Raw genomic sequence first — 18,110 nt, 5'->3', positions numbered from 1 at the left:
GAATCACAGGTTGGGAGTCAATGGGTTACCTGTCAAGTTAATCCAACTGACTTAAGCTTCACTAAATTTTTTAAGTTCAATAGACTTTACTTAAGCCTCAAATAAGAATTCCAGAATAAAATGTTAACAATGGTAAGAAGATAAGATTTGAGGAAAATGTGTGTTGCAGGTTGGGGGGGTACTTTCTCACTCAGAGAGGACCTCAATCAAGTAGGAGCAAACTCAGAGATCCATTCCAAGGTGTTGGATAATAAATGTCTACAATTTGGAACAATGCTACTTTGACCCACTGGAAATACAATCATTAGCCCCAGATCAATTTGGAGGGATATGAAGAACATTTTTAATATAATACAAGGCATTCAAACAAACTCAAAAACACAAATTTATTGGAATGAGAAAATGTAAAACTAGTAAAAATATTGAAAATGTCAGTACACTGTGTGGCACTTAAACTGAACATTAGCTAATTTTAATGACTGCTTTCTCCTACAATACTGCCAGCAATATTGCCAGCAACAGATGTTGTTACTAAAAATGCTAATTATTATATGCCCTAGACACCATCTAGCTAGCTCTTGCTCTGTCTCTCCCTCTTTTTTGGTTTGTATTAGCAATTACATCTGTGTATGTATAAACGGCACATGACTTAAAGTGTGTTTTGTGTAGGATGATGTCATCACACCAAAATAGCAAAGCAATCAGTTATTTTATTTCCCAATGTTGAACACTGTTTTATAAATAATACTGAATGAAACTAAGTTCATCTACGGTCTCTGATCATTGCCACATTTCAGGTTGAGAAGGTAAAATCAGAATTTATTTAGATTAGGTTCAGATAATCAAATACACTCAATTACAATGTTAAGACATGAAAAAAAAGAATTCAAAATATATTCCATGTTAGCTTTTCAAGAAAGAAACATTGCAGTGTGAACTTAAATACTACTAAAATAGGAATATAACTTCAAAATTATTCTTTTTAGCAACTCACAAAAGCAAACATTTACAAAGAAAAAAAAGGGGAGATCCAAAATGAGAATAAAACCTGTCTGAAATCGTCAAAATAATTTCTTCTGCTTAATGTCTAAATATCTATCCTACATATCAGGAAACTTATCTTAATCTGCATCTATACTAATGAAATCTGAAAATGAAGATTTATTACTTCATTCTTAATATGAAGTTTAGGAATTAGATATAAAAGATAGAAGGCAAATTGGTGCCCTCACTAAAATGAAAGAATTCAGGGATTAAGCACAAGAAACATGGGACTGTAGCCTTTTAAAGTAGAGGTGACACAATAAATAGAATATTGATTCATTTCTAAGTAATTTTCTACAAGTAATTGACAGGTTATCTCTTGCCAAATGGATGATAAGGCAAAAGTTATTTAGTGGTTAATAAAAGAAGAGTGGGAACAGATCTGAACATCAGAGTTTAACAATGAAACTGCATGAGAAGTTCTATTATCAATGCCCTGCCTAGCAAACTGATATTCTATTCTAATTCATTTCATCAAATATTTCTGATAATCTATTACATGCCAACTGTTGGATACCAAAGCTGTGATTTTCCATGTACAGCAAACCTTTGACAGATGTGCTACAGAACTTTGATGCATGGAAAATCCATTTTTGTTATAAAGTTTGCACTTTGCTGATTTGAATATAACTGTCAGAAATAAATGATGACTTGAGTAAGTCCTATGAGTTGGTATAGAGGCAATACAGTCCGGTCTGAGAACCAAAAGGTAATGTCAAGCCAGCGTCAAAGAGAAATCTTGTGTTCACTGGGAACTTGGGAAGACTTCATGGCACTGGAATTTCGCTCAACACCAAAAGAGCTATAGGGAAGGCAAGGTTGACAATGATGAGAGGGTCCTTCCATAAACATTACAAGAGGAGAGGATCAGACCAAATACTTGCAGACCTGAGTGATTTTATTTTTTACATAAGTAGATATTCATTCATATTCTGAAATCATTTAATTCAAACATATTTTTTAAATCTTAATGAGAATATGAATATTGAGATACTACTGCTATGTCACAAGTGGACTAGACCTTTCAGAATTAATTAAAACCATAAAAGTGAATTCTCTAGAAAATAACAATTATTTGGGGTCCCTGGATGGCTCAGCGGTTTAGCGCCTGCCTTCAGCCCCGGGCATGATCCTGGGGTTCTGGGATCCAGTCCCACGTCAGGCTCCCTGCTTGGAGCCTGCTTCTCCCTCTGCCTGTGTCTCTGCCTCTCTCTCTCTTTGTATGTGTCTCTCATGAATAAATAAGTAAATAATCTTTAAAAAAAAGAAAAATGAAATAATGATTATTCAAATAATGTAGACACTATCCTTGTAGCTTGTTTTCATTTCGGGAACTAAGAAACCTATGAATTGACATTTTCTTATAAACCATTGTAATGTCTGATTTTTTTTCTCACATCAAAAATTTTACTGTAGGGACTCACTTGCGATTTTGCACTGAAATACTTTGGAAACTATTTACTTAATGACTTGAATGACAGAATTCCTTCCTAAGTAATTTGAATTCCCTAACATCAAATAGATGTTGATCAGGTGTTGGAACATCAAACAGATGTAAACCAGTTCAAAGGAAATTAAAATTTTGTCAGACAAAGGGCCAGTAAGAAAAAAATTCTTATTAGAGTAATAACAAGTAATCAGTGATGCAGTATAAAACCAGTAAATTGATAAATAGTTTAAAATTATAAAATTCAAGACTAACTAAAGTATGGTAGGACCAATATCCTCATACACTATTAAAGTATACTTTGGGGGGAGCCTGGAGGCTCAGTCTGTTAAGCGTCTGCTCAGGTCATGATCCCAGGATCCTGGGATAGAGCCCTGTATCAGGCTCCCTGCTCAGCAGGGAGTTGGCTTCTCCCTCCCCCTACTCTTGTGCTCTTGCTAGCTGTCACTTGCTCTCATTCTCTCTCCTCATCTCAAATAAATAAAATCTTTATTTTATTTTAAAAACATTTTTTAAAGTATACTTTGGAACAGCCTTTCTCCAGAAAGCCACTTGGCAGTGTATAACCTTTGATCCAGCAAAGGTCCAAAAATTCCTTTACAGGAATTCATCCTAACAAAAAATATCAATTATAGTCAAAATTTATACACAAAGAATTCATTGCAGCATTATAAGGTCAAAATTGGAAAAAAGTTATTTGTCCAGTTCACAAAACATAATGGAATACCTAACACTGCCATAAAAAATCATGATTTTTTAAATAAAGAAATATAAAAATGTATATAGAATACTGTTATGAGAAGTAAAACACTAATATCCTTAAAGGCAAAAGTATTATATAAAACATGATTCCAAATTTGTATGAATATGCTTCATACAAATATATGTACACAAAGAAAGCAAGAGTGACATAAAATAGGAAAAGACAATAATATTCCCTTCTGAGTTGCAGAATTAATGGTTAAGTTTTATTTGCTTTTTCCTCTCCTCTACATTTTACAAAAGGAGCACTTCCTTTTTAATATATCCAGGAGTAAACCTGTAAATGCTATTTTTAAAACTAATGAAATATGCTTTAATTTGCCAAACAAAATTAAAAGTGATTTACTACACATGCATATTTAAGAGCAGTCATTATACTTCCTTGGCAGTGTTATTTCACAGAATTTTCTAAAAAACATTCTTCTATACCAACTTCAAGATGAAACCCCAAAATTCAGCAAAGGTCGGTAACCTACCTATTTCATTCAAAACAGTAAAAAGCATGTCCAGAAAGCAAATCTCTCAGGCCCTCTGCAGGGGACCCTCCTCCGATGCCCCACACTGTTTCACAAGTACCTTAATTCTTTATTTATTCTCTTTATTTATCCAGATTTTCATCAATGTAAAATAGTATCATGGCAAGTCTTTAAATGAGTATCCTTCCTCCTTCCTCACTTCCTTCCAGACCAATCAACCACCCCATTTCCTGATATGCACTTGTCCTAAACAGGTATATATCAAGAAATGGGGAGATGGCTTCCTAGTCTTCACATTCTGGCTTTTATTAAAGAAAACATCCTACTGCTCTCCATGGTGCTTTAAGCCTTAAATGAGGTTTCTCTGAGACTGCAATAAATAATTGCTAATTTTGATTTAATTTAAAGAGCAGGGAGGTTAATCAAGAGCAATTAATCACAAGCACAAACTACAATATAAATAAATAATTTTGAAATCTCCCAACCACTCTCTGTTATTTATGCCCTCATTCCAATTTAATCCAAATATGCCATTCCAGTTCATTCTTGGAAAACAGCATAAAAATTGTTTCATACTATTTTTAGTAAATAAGGAACAACTCCAGGTTTCATATAGTATGGTTTCTATCATTCTTTCAACAGATGAGAAATTTTGGTTTATTTGGCAATGTGAAAGTGTTCTGTATACATACATATATATGTATGTGTATATATCGGATGGCGGGGCAGATAGAAAGCTTAAAAATAACATCATGAGTCCTGAAAGAACCATACCATGTATAATTAAATCAAATTATTATAAAGCAGCAACTTTAAGTAGGGACTCAGAAGAAATGAGAAAAGCAAAACAAAACGATACCAGTATAAATGGTTTTTGTAGTAATGTATTACAAGTAGATTGTTCCTTTGGTAAAACTGATGTGTCACTCCTAAATAGATGTAAGGATAGTTCTAGAATTTAAGGAGTTTAAGAACTGTGTCAATGAATTTCTAATCACTTTGATAAATATGAAAGATGAAGACATTATGTCAGTACCCCAAAAGAAAGACATTGTCAAGCACTTCTAAGCCTGCCTGGACAAAAGCTATCAGTTCCAAACAGGACTTGCAAAGTCTTGTTAAATAGAGGTACAAACCAAACTTTCTTATTATATTACATTTCAAACACTGAATGCTTTCACAAAGACAATTTTCTTTCTAATCTCCACAAGAATGAGTAAACAATACTAAATGAGGGTATCAACACTACATATTTCATGCTTCAGGAATTCTCAAACTTGTAGTAGGCATGTGCAACTTTTGTAAAGGAAAAATGATCATTTTAAAATGACTTGTTCAAATTCAAATGAGTTAAAAGAATGAAAAGCTACAGACTCAATAAATATTTACTGTTGGGTAAGTTCAGACACTTTTAAACTATTTTGCATTTTGTCCTAGTCATAAGTTTTGAAAATGTGAAGAATATACATAAATGGCAACTGAAATTTTTTCGAGTCTCAATAGTTAAGTTTGCACAGCTTCAGGTAATCTCTCCAACCTTTATCATTTTAGAGTTGCTACTACTTTTGAAACATTTTATCATGATAATATTCAAGGATACAGAATAGTTGAAAGACAGCAAAGTAAGCACTGCTATATTGACAACCAAATTTAAAACTGTAAGAGGTTCCTATATGTGTTTAATCTAAACATAAAGTTTTATTCATTTATTTTCAGGGCTCATCAAGTAAATCATTTATATCAACTATTTGATTCATTTCGTGTCAATAACCTATCTCAGAAACTTATAAAATACATTTTTATCATATAGTCCCATGAAATCCAGAAATAGACTATATCCTTGTCAAAGCAATTCAATTATTGCGACTCAACATTAATATGTGAGTGGTATATGTAATTAACATATGTAATATGTTAATCAATTAACCTCCCTAAGCCTCTGTCTTCTCATCTGTAAAAAATGAAGAAAATAAGTTTTAAAATACCCAAAATCATCATTGGTTATTAATTTCTATGATTTCAGTACCCGCAAGAACACTATATTCACTGCCTTGTTCAATATGCATATGAAATTCAGAGAAGCTGTAAGACACCTAAAAGTGCAAGACACTGACCCAGAAGCACCCCAGCTCTCTGTAGTATGGGCACATTTCAAGAAATCACTCCAGCTTTTAAAGTAAGGATGACATTTGGCACAAGTAAATTATTGAATTATTTAATTGTCATAAAGTACTGATTCTCAACCACATGAGACTTCCTGAGATTTTGCTTTACATTATCATTTCTTGAATCTTTCACTAGCTTCCTCTCAAGCTCTACTGCTTAGCTTTTAGAAATAAGCATAATAGGTCATTAGACTTCCATTAGACATAATTACTTCAAAAAGAGCAAATGTTTCCCTTTCTTTACCACCACACTATATAAGGATCTTCCATAATGACAGGCTATGTAATGAAGCAATCTAGGATTTGCTTCAAGAATTAGTTCAAAACAGCACTAGTCATTATAGTCATTAATTCAGGTTATTTAGTACCTATCAAAACCTCACTCTCAAAATAGAGATTATGCAAAATCATCTGACAATTACCAGAATATTTAATCATTATTGAAATTCAAGAAAGATCTTCCTTAAGTCAGATGCCCACCAGCATGTAAGACAAATAATGTATAGATTATAAAAATTATAACTGCCCTAATTTTGGATTGCATAAAAATTTCAGAATATTTCTTTTGACTAGATACTGATGCACCAGTATCTTCTCTAAAGACATGGTCCCTTTCATGTAGCTTCAGTGTGAATCTAAGTTGTTTGGAAATAGTATGATTTTGCTGGCAGAGAATGAACCTTAATGGAAGCTGGCTTGATGCCATGGGAAAAAAGAAAAATTAGATGACCCCACACTGCAAAGACATGAGGTAGTTGGTTATTCAACATTCTGCTGCCTGAGTTGAGACAAATAGAAGCTTTAAGTTAGTATGTTCTTTCACTGTTTCAAAAATTATTCCAGCAGTGAGCCAAGGTAAAAGCACACATGGATAAATACTGTCATTGTTTTTGTTGGTTAGTTGGTTTATAAAAAATGAAATTACAGAAAATTTAGTATTTTAATTTTAGTAATACTCTAGCACTTATAGCAAATTCATAAACATTAACTTAGCAGTTCTGCAAAATCTTTCTAAAGTAACCAGAATGCATATTATTCCCACTGTCTATATGAAGAAATTGAGGACTGATGTATTACTTGAACATTACAAAAGATCAAGCAAGAGTCATCAAACCCAGATCTTTGGATTCCAAATTCAGCATTTTCCCCATTATACTCCACTTTGACAGTACGCTAAATAATTAATATGAAAATAACTACCACACTTTTTAATGCTATAAGGCTTACAAATTGTTTAACAAAAGCTATCCTGCTATTAATAATTAAAACTCCAAAACTAACAAAGTCTATAAGGTAGTAAATCTAAAAAAATAATCTAGGATTATTTTTCCAGCCCTTTTATTAACTAACATTTAAGGTTGCAAACTCTTAGTAACAAGCTTACGTTAAAAACAAAACAACAACAACAAAAACACAGAAAATAGATCAGTGGTTGGGTAGGGCAAGGAAAGTGGAGTTGGGGGAAATGGGGAGAGACTGCTTATGACTCCTTCAGGAGACAGTATGTTCTAAAATTTAATCATGGTAATGGTTGCACAACCTGTGAACATGCTGAAAGAAAGAAAGAAAAGAAAAGGAAAAAAGAAAGAAAGAAGAAAGAAAGAAAGAAAGAAAGAAAGAAAGAAAGAAAGAAAGCAAGCTACCAAATTGTATACTTTAAAAGAGTGCATTGTATTGTATATGAATTATGTCTCAAAAAAAACTCTTTAAAAAAGAAAAACATGGAGTCCAAGTACATTATTTCAACTATACTATAACAACATTGTAGATCTCAGGCAAAAATGAAAGTTGGCTTCTCTATTCAACATTTGCAAATACTTGTCCTATCAAAAAGACTCCTCTAAAATACGATATGGCCCTAAATTCAAGAAACTGACAATTTAAAAAGAGAAACACAGAAATAAACATCAAATTATAGTATTAGGCAAAGTTAAATACATATTCTATTAAAATAAGCACACATTAAGTATAAGGAACACTAGAGTAATCTCCTGGAAACTTAAATATGTAGCCAAGAATCACTTCGCTGTGTGATCCAGGGCAGCAAAAATATAGCAAAGAACATTAAGAGCAAAGCTCCACATAAATGTTAAGGCTTTGTTTCCTCATATATAAAACAAGGAAACTGGCCAAATAGTTTCATTTTTCAAAAACTAAAGTTCTATAAATCTATAATTTAATAGTGAATAGATTGACTTCCACTGTGAATTATCTTTTATTTTTGCTTGAAATATTGTGTCATTCTCTCATCAACTGAGTTACAATTAAAACTATAACTGTTTTTGTCACTCTCATACCAAAATGACTTACATCCAAAGGAAGGTTGCTCCATTTCAAGGAGACACTTGAAAGAACTATGTTATTTCAAACACATGAATATTATGCCATTTTTCATTTTAGAATTCCCTTTTGGAATGTCCTCTATGTCTGAATATTACCAATATTCACAAACATTTTTCCTTTAAAACTAGACTCAATTTTGGGACACTTGGGTAGGTCAGGTGATTAAGCACCCGCCTTCTACTCAGGTCATGATTACAGGGTCCTGGGATCAAGCCCCACTAGGCTCCCTGCTTAGCGAGGAGTCTGCTTTTTCCTCTCCCAAACCCTTATTCATGCTCTTGCTCTCTCTCTCTGGCTCATTCTCTCTCTCTCTCTCTCAAATAAATAAATAGAATCCTAAAAAAAAAAACAAAAAACTAGGGATGCCTGGGTGGCTCAGCAGTTTAGTGACTGCCTTCAGCCCAGGGCGTGATCCTGGAGTCCCAGGATCAAGTCCCACATCAGGCTCCCTTCATGGAGCCTGCTTATCCCTCTGCCTGTGTCTCTGCCTCTCTCTCTCGCTCTATCTCTCATGAATGAATGAATGAATGAATGTTTTTTAAATTAAAAAAAAAACTGGACTAAATTTGGAAACAATCAAAAGTCAATCTGACATGCACAGCTGGCCACCAAAAGAATAATTTTTTATGGAAATGAATATGTGAATGAGTTTCATAGCTATTTCTGATAAAAAGTACCCCAAGTTTTCTAACTATGGTGAACACACTTTTGTGTCCTGTGTGTTTGCTCATTCACTTGTCTATTCTCAGAATTCTCTACTGTGTTAAACTCAACCTACTCCTCAAGATCTCTATGAAGTACTACCTTTTCTCTAAATACTTCCCTGACATTTTCAAATCAGTTTACTTTCTCCCCTCTGTGTTTAAAAAACTGTTAGCTTTATTATATGGCATTTGTCATACCTGTTTTAGACATTACAGTGTTTGGGTTCCCAGCCCAGGATCTGGAATTCAGACAGACCTGGAATAGATTAGGTGTTCCCACCCTTAGGTGAATCAGTTTACCTCACTAGATTTTAGTTTACATTCTACGGCACAGCTACAGTTTTCTTCTAATGATTCATAAGGTACTTTTCAATTAATATTGCCTGTTTTGTGGGAGAGTAGACGAAATCAGGCATTCAAGCTGCCAATGGACATATAAACAGGTAACACTTCACAAGAGGATAATTTGGCAATATATAAACTGAAGCCATCAAATGTTAATTTGGTCCAGTCATTCCATTCCAAAAACACATTCTGGAAATAATCAGGATGTACTCAGTGATGTATAAGGATGTCCATCACAGAATTATTTATCATGAGAAAATTGGTAATAACCTAACTAACCATAGTTAATTCCTTAAATAAATTATCCTGCAGCCATTCAACAGAATTATATTTAACACTACTAAAAAAAAAATCACAACATAAGAAAAGCTTAATGACATAGAAAACCACTCACAATATATAAAGTTGAAAAGAAAGTTTATTTAAAAGAAAAAAAAAAACCCTAATCACAAACAACACTTCTTTTGCATGCATACTGCAAGCACTGGCACTAGGAATGACAGTCCCCTGGGAGCTCACACTGGGTAGATGCACACACCTTGGTCATTTAAAATGCTGAACCTGGCATACATATAGCATCAGATAATGTTTATAAGCAAAAAAGTTTTCTTTCTGTCTTTAAACTCTTGCAAAGTGTGCCCTGAAAAAAAGTAAAACAACTTACTCTATATTGATTTTGAGCCACATGCCAAGAGCTTTCCACAAAAGGCTATAATTAATAGTATACCTATACGAAGAACAATTATTCAAATGCTTTGGAAGTAAACTTGGACTCAAAATTGATGGCACCCATACCCATGATTCTTAAGGATGATAAGAATACATTAAGAGGTTCAGCAATTTCTTTCCATTCTCCTCTAAGCAAACATACTTGTTTTTCCTCCTGTGTCAGTCATAGTAAAGATATGCTCTGTTCAATTTTTGGCAATGGAAAAGAACTTCTTCCAGATGTGATGTTTTTTGTATATTAAGATAACATCAATTTCACTGTGGATTATCTAGATTTTCAAGTGCTATCTGGGGCCAAATCAATAATCTAGAAGAGCTCCCATAAATTGAGGAATACTCCCTCCTACAGAGTTTCTGTCACAAGCTTAGTGGTCAAGGGAAACTTTTCCTTGCACTATTTCAAGCTGAGTCTTCAGAACAAGTTATTGGAACTTCTTTATTTTATTTGGAAACGCAATATTGTATTTTATGCTTATGCTGCTTAACATGTGCCTTGGCACATGACAGCCATTCAATACATGTTCTTTGAGTTAAATTGCGGAAAAAAAAATAATGACAAAAACCCCCCACAAATTTCTTATTAGAAAAGACTCAGTCTAGAAAATTAGTTGACTATTTTCAATTTACTCTTTTAAGGAGCTATTATGTACTTTTAGATATAATGATAAAAAACTACATTTGAGTATAGAGAATAAGTTTCAGTGAATACATAATTCAATACTTGTGTATTGAGACTCAAACCAAACTAAATTATGAATCAAAATCCAGAACCAACTATATTAATTTGCATTAAAATGAACCAATCTATTTTTTATAAAACTGCAAAATAAGCTCATTAAAAGAGTATGCAATGTATAAGTTTAAACTAGAACAAAATCTTTGTTCTCTTAAAATTATATAGCCAGAATTCAAATATCAAAGTAGTTTTGAAAAGAATATATTTTGCTAGGTTTAAACTTCTAGGAGAAAACAAATACATTTCCCTCCAACAAAACTAAATAAAATATCCACTATAGACGATCTGTCTCCTCATCTGTGAAATGAAATAGTTCAATCAGAGAGTTTCCAACATCTCCTAGTGTTTTAAAGGATACCATAGGCTAAATTTCTTTAGAAAATGAAATGCATAGGAAGATAATGTAGAATAAAACAATATCTACTACTTAGTTAATTGTGATTTCTCTTTCTATACCTTCTATAGTGCATGGCTCATTTTAGCCCAGTATAATCCCTAAAACTATCTGAAATTAAATGTAAGGAGACACTAGATTTAGACAACATATGTTTAGTTCAGAGTGTGCCACATACCCTAAGCAATTTTTTAAAATTTATTTATTTGAGAGAGAGAGAGCATGAGCAGGGGGAGGGGCAATGGGAAAGGGAGAAATAAACTTCCCACTGACCTCGGAGCCAAGGACACAGGGCTTGATTCCAAGATCCTGAGATCATGACCTGAGCTCAAGTCAGACACTTAACCAACTGAGCCACCCAGGTGCCAATAGGTAAGCAATTATTGACATGCTCCTTAACCTGTCAATTTACCAATCCCATTTTTCCATTTGTTAAATAGGAAGAATGATGATTTCTTTCCTATCTCTTAAGGATAAGTAATAATATAATTATTAATTAACACCATATGTATTAATGATGCAATATGAGAAAACACTCTGTAAACTCTAAAAATGAAAGGAAATTAAATAAGTAGTAACAAGACTTTCTTCAGTCATGAAAGCTTGCTGTTATTTTATTGCTGTATTTGACTATTTTTCTTTCAATTTTCTTAAAGCAAAAGTAAAATAGTCTATTTTAGAGTACAATGCCTTCTTCCATTTGATGTTTTTCCAAAATTCTTGCTTAAGCTTTATCAAGCCATACTCTCATATCAGCCTGTTATTTATTAAGCATTAAAAGGCTCTGTCTCCTTTTATAAGTGAGCTTTGTTATAAATTAATCTTCTATAATTCCCTAGAACTGAACAAAGTAGAAGACAAATGAAAAGAAACCGTCTGATGCACTTCATATGCTTTCCAATTTCAATTATTTGGGCTCATTTACCTTGCTCAGAAATGAATAAACTTTGTGAAACTGAGAAAGCTACCATAGCATGAAATTTTCTATATTCTTTTATCTCTATGGTAAGAGTTCTACTAATTGCTTATTTTAGAGAGCTAAAAATAAACTACCAAATATACCAAGAGAAGCTGGCAGTGTTCACAGTCCCTAGTAAGAGGGAGTGGATAATGTCTGTACATTTAAAATCTAGCAGTACATTTAGCTTGGAAATTTCCCCTTGAAATTTAATATACCTTACCCCTAGGTAAACACAGATTATCAACATTTTAGTTACAATTATCAAATGCTACTCTAAAAATAAAGAACTTTTATCCGTATCCATAATGCTATTCTAACTCTGTCAGATTGACTTTGTCCCTGATTTCTAGACTTACACAAATAATATCTTGGCTATTAAAGAACTATTTATTTTTAAAAATATTTTATTTATTTATTCATGAGAGATCCAGAGAGGCAGAGACAGAGGCAGGCTCCCTGTGGAGAGCCTGATGTGGGGCTTGATCTCAGGACCCAGGGATCACCACCTGAGCCATCCAGGTGCCCCTTTAGGAACTATTTAAAATACATCTTGTGATGTGGTTTATGTATACAATGGAATATTACTCAGCTATTAGAAATGACAAATACTCACCATTTGCTTCAACGTGGATGGAACTGGAGGGTATTATGCTGAGTGAAGTAAGTCAATCGGAGAAGGACAAACATTATATGTTCTCATTCATTTGGGGAATATAAATAATAGTGAAAGGTAATATAAGGGAAGGGGGAAGAAATGTGTGGGAAATATCAGAAAGGGAGACAGAACGTAAAGACTGCTAACTCTGGGAAACGAACTAGGGGTGGTAGAAGGGGAGGAGGGCGGGGGGTGGGAATGAATGGGTGACGGGCACTGTGGGTTATTCTGTATGTTAGTAAATTGAACACCAATAAAAAATAAATTTAAAAAAAAATAAAAAATAAAATACATCTTGTAGAATGTTTTTAATTACTTTCTAGTTAATTGACAAAACATCATATCATAGCTAACTATACTACATCTAGCTAAAAGTCACTGGTAACACGAGTTTTCTGATTACCAAAACATTAGACAACTAGTTTTTAAAATGATTTTGAGGGATCCCTGGGTGGCACAGCGGTTTGGCGCCTGCCTTTGGCCCAGGGCACGATCCTGGAGGCCCGGGATCGAATCCCACGTCGGGCTCCCGGTGCATGGAGCCTGCTTCTCCTTCTGCCTATGTCTCTGCCTCTCTCTCTCTCTCTCTCTCTGTGTGACTATCATAAATAAATAAAAAAAAATTTAAAAAAAAATAAAATAAAATAAAATGATTTTGATATACACCTTGACTTGGAGAGCTATGGCAACACAGAGATCAGAGAATCATCTAAAATCATGCTGCTGCTTTTAGAAGCCATGACAGGAAATATCCGATGACACGTAGAGATGTAAGTACTGTATCCCTTGGCCCACCTCATTTCATCTATTATCTCAGCCCCCTGAAAGAGCCCGGAAAAAGATGGAGAGTAAGACAAGTAGTCTGCCCGGGGTCCATACAGCTGTGAGGCAACATGTCTAATTCATTAATGGTGACTGGTTAGATGTATGCAAATCCTTCCACAGATGCATTTTTCTCCATTAAACCTCAGCCTTCACAAATTTTCTGAAGTAACCAAACTGAGAATTTCTCATAAAACTAAGAAGAGCCAAAGCTTCATTTATCAACTGGAGTTCTACCTCCAGGCTACAGACCATAACTAACCTTCTACCGACCAAACACTTATGTATATGATTTGATTGTGAAGACTGAGAGCTTCTTAAAATACCTACATCTCAACATTCAGATCATGACAAAGTAAAGTGCCAGCACCCTAAAACATGTTAAGATTTGATTACTTGAGGATAGGAGTTTTCCAGCAGGAAAACAAAGTGGGGAAATATTTGGGAATAAAAAACATAAAATTTAACTATGTGGGGTGTAAATCTTTTGAAAATATACCATTGCATTCTACATCTTCTTAAAAATACATAATCAACCTTAACTACCTCTACATAAAGGGAACCTACACATGTAGATAAAAAATGTGTGTCAATTGACTCTGTTCAGTGAATCTAAAGCTCTGTTCATAGTGGAAGAGGAGGCGGGCAGGGGGATGTGGTGACTGGGGGACAGGAACTGAGGAGGGCACTTGATGGGATGAGCACTGAGTGTTATACCGTATGTTGGGAAATCGAACTTCAATTAAAAAAAATATATATATATATAAAGCTCTGTTCAGGGACTATGTGCCTTTGTGGTCAAACATCCTTGCCCCATGACAGCACAGTCCTCCACATGGCTCTATGTTGTCTACATGCAAACACACACATACACACATACATACATGGATGGCAAGCCTTCCATAGACATCACCAGTCCATCCATATTTGCAGGGCAAAATCTCAAGATCTTCCAGTTTCTATTTTTCAGAGTACTCATCGACAGCCACTCTGACATCACAGAAGATAACGGTTTTATAGGGATGACTTCAAGATCAGCACCATCATGAAAGTCTGAGTGCTCCATAAGCCAAGAGTAGGCATAGCCATGGTTTCACTGAATCAGTGGTCACCAAAATAGTGTGTGTATAACACAGAGAGAAAAGGACAACTAACTGGGGTATAAGAAGAGAACAGTAGATGTAAGAACAAAATTATGCTCTACTAATATTTAATATGTGATCTGCCCATAGTGTATGTGTATGCCTTTAAAATGAATACATGTTTATATGTGTATATATGCTTAAGATATTTTTACTAGTAGGACTACAAGATCAAAAAAGTTTGCATATGATTAAAGCCACATAAGCTAAAGTGATTTATATACACATGTAGGCAAATAGAAATTATATTACTTAAATCAAAAATTTTTAAATGCTTAAGTCATGAGGATTCCAATTTATTATAACACTAATTGTATATTTTTTTCTTATTTTGCCAAAATGGTTCATATCTTAATCTGCTTTACCAAAAAAAAGCTGCTTTTATCATGTCCTCAATTAATAAATATTTTATGAAAATTGACACTAAGGAAGAAAACAGGACTTAAAAAATTCCTTTCTGACTCAATATAAATTCAGTTTTTCATACCAAGATTTAATGATAAAATATCCCCAAATAATCACATAACAATGAAAGCAAATTAAAGTCAATTTTGTTTTTTTAATCACTTACATTCAGTTGTTTTGCTGTGCTTCATAAGAAGAAAATTGTTTTATAATCATTAATATTTTAAAGGAACTAAGCAATCAAAACCAAATCTGGAAAAATTAGCATCCAGCATGAGATGATTTTAGGTCATCAGGGCAATTTCACTGCTGCTAATTATATCTCCAACTAAGCAGCACTTCTGTTTTAGTTTCCTGCCTAAATTTTATGGGATATATATAATAAGGAAGTAATATTTTTAAAAACAAAATGCCAGTGAATGTGTAAATAGGTGGAGAGGAAGAAAAGCATATTTTAACTCTGGGAGCCATGAATTCCAGGCTCTATCTACCCTCTGCCTTGAAAACATAGAGGAAACACAAAATGAGAATATTCAACATAAATTTCCAAATGTGTAACATATGGACTATCTTCTGACACCCAAGAGTAGTATGAAAATAAGCAAAGACAAGGTATCACAGAGGAAAGTCTGATAAAAGACTAAATTTTTATATGTATGTAAAGAGATCCTGAAACAATAAAAAAGAGGATAAGAATATTAACAGACATTAAATTTCAAATGCCAATATGAATTTAAAACTTACATCTCCCTTAGATTATGCAACATTTTTTCACTTTGATCTGTAAATGTATTTACAAGAGACCTCTATATTTTTATGAAGAAACACTGAAATTTACAGCATTTCCTTTCTAAGACACTAAATTTAGAGAATGTAGGAGGTACACAGAGAGATAGTCATTATAACATTCACAATTTAAGGGGGAAAGACTTTATGGTATCTTAAAGCAAATCAACACCAAACTTGTTTAAACATTTAAATAGTACACTCAAACTATTGATAATTATAATACAATTATGTATTTTCATTTTCTACAGATAGATAGCTCCTATGTCAGTATTTGGGATAACTGTTAATATTTAATTCTGCAACTAAAACTTTTATTTATACCATATAAGTTAGCATAGCTCAGTAACTAAGATCAATTTTCAAAATACAACCAAGCAAATGAATAATATCTGTTACTAGCTGATTTATTTCATAGTAATTTTGCCACTTCCTATTCTAGACTTCCAGTTCCTCAGCCAAAATCTCATATATCACTGCCTTATATTGACACCTGCTGGAAAGTACTGGAATTGTATATTTCTCATTTGATTATCTGGGCAGCTAATTTTGCATCTGAGGAAAGAAATCTGGAAGACATTTCAACTGCAAATAATACAAGCTTTAATTTTTTAAAAGCCAAAGTACATTTGTTCTAAACATTTAAATTTTAATGGTTTCCTTAGGAAATTATAAGTCTCAAGAAATCTATTCAAAGAGTACTTCTGATAGTAATCAACTTACCCAATGACTTCAGTAGGTTGAACTTGTGCTTATTTGGGGCATAATTAAGAAACTACGTAACTTTCTCTACTATTTGAACTTCTACTGTTTCCGACCTCACAGTAATACTTTGGTCACATGACCTGAGAAAAAGACCTGATTTTGTGAAAGTATGCATATAGATGGGTGAGGAAAATAACCCAACTACTAAAAAAAGAATGCTTTATATATTCACAGTTGTAATTAAAGAGGTAAAATAACATGCATTAGTGAATGAGCTTTATTATCAAAGCTGCCTGTTTCTGAAATACATAAAATGTATAATACCAGAATAAGCTTGTTCTCTGAAGTGAAGCAAAACACAACACACTGAAATAATTAATTTATGGATTTTTGTTACTAAAGTGATTATTAAGTTGTATTAAGTTTTAATCAACTTTTATGCAAATGAAAACACTTATAAGTATTTCTGCAAAGAATGCCCCACTAACGATGTCTCCTAAAACTTTTCCAAAATAAGTTTTAGACAGAAATACCTTTAATTGATCAAGCTGAAAAAATAAAAATTTATGATAAAGTTAATAGAATACTGCTTTACCCTCCTAATGCACTGCCACATAAGATGCGGTTTAGGTGCTCGAGCGTGTTATATTTTCTATCATCAGAAAAGTCATATTGTCCTAGAGACAGCTGTTCCAATTACAAATGAGTTTGAGCAGCTAATAGGGCAGCAAAATGCATTCTTGAAATTGGTACTATGAAGGCAGAACGTGGTACTGCGGTGCTGTGTAAATTGCTTTCACATTCCTATTGCAATTCCCCCCCTTCCTTTTTCATCAAATTGTTCCAATTTCTGACAAAGTAATGAGACAGTATGAACATGGTACAAATCAAAACTATGATCAAAAATACAAGAGCCAACTTTTCTTTAAAATACAGCAGCTTATTCAATGGGGTATGTTTAGGATGACGTAGTATCTGAAATTTGCAACTGTCAAACAAGTTGCCTCCTCAAAGTGTACTTAATCCACCTGCTCAAATAAAATTAAGTTCTTCAAGTTTTAACTATAATATATGAAGATTCAAGAAGAGAGGGGATATTTTATGATGCGATTCAGTCTAGTAGTTTCTAAAATATGCCTCAATTTTTTAATTGAAAAACAATTAGCTGTAAAGGGACAGATGATTATTAAGTAATCTACTGAATTATTTTAAACTCTTCTTTTAAATTTACTGAAATTTACACAAGATTAATATATCATTCAATATTAAGACACTCCAAAGTATCACAGAGGTAACAGGTCTTAATGAATGTAGTTTTGCCATATTTTCTCCAGTTTATCAGTCCTTCTCAGAAGATAAGATTTTGTCAAATGCAAAATAAAACATGCACTAAAACAATACTTGTTTCAGATACCCCAAACAAAATTTAATGAAGCAAATCCCTTTAAGAGCTTTCATAATCAGTCACTGAGAGAAGGGATCTTTCCTT

General features: G+C 33.4%; 1 protein-coding gene across 12 annotated transcripts in view; it reads right to left on the bottom strand.

The window, feature by feature from the left end:
- The window catches only part of UTRN (utrophin), a 497,383-nt gene that overhangs the window by 207,796 nt on the left and 271,477 nt on the right, over positions 1-18,110 (bottom strand). The window lies entirely within an intron of this gene.

Source organism: Canis lupus, chromosome 1 (assembly GCF_003254725.2).
Source record: "Canis lupus dingo isolate Sandy chromosome 1, ASM325472v2, whole genome shotgun sequence".
Taxonomy (NCBI): Eukaryota; Metazoa; Chordata; class Mammalia; order Carnivora; family Canidae; genus Canis; species Canis lupus.
The sequence above is the reverse complement of the archived record's forward strand: the minus strand, read 5'-3'. Positions and strand labels throughout refer to the sequence as shown.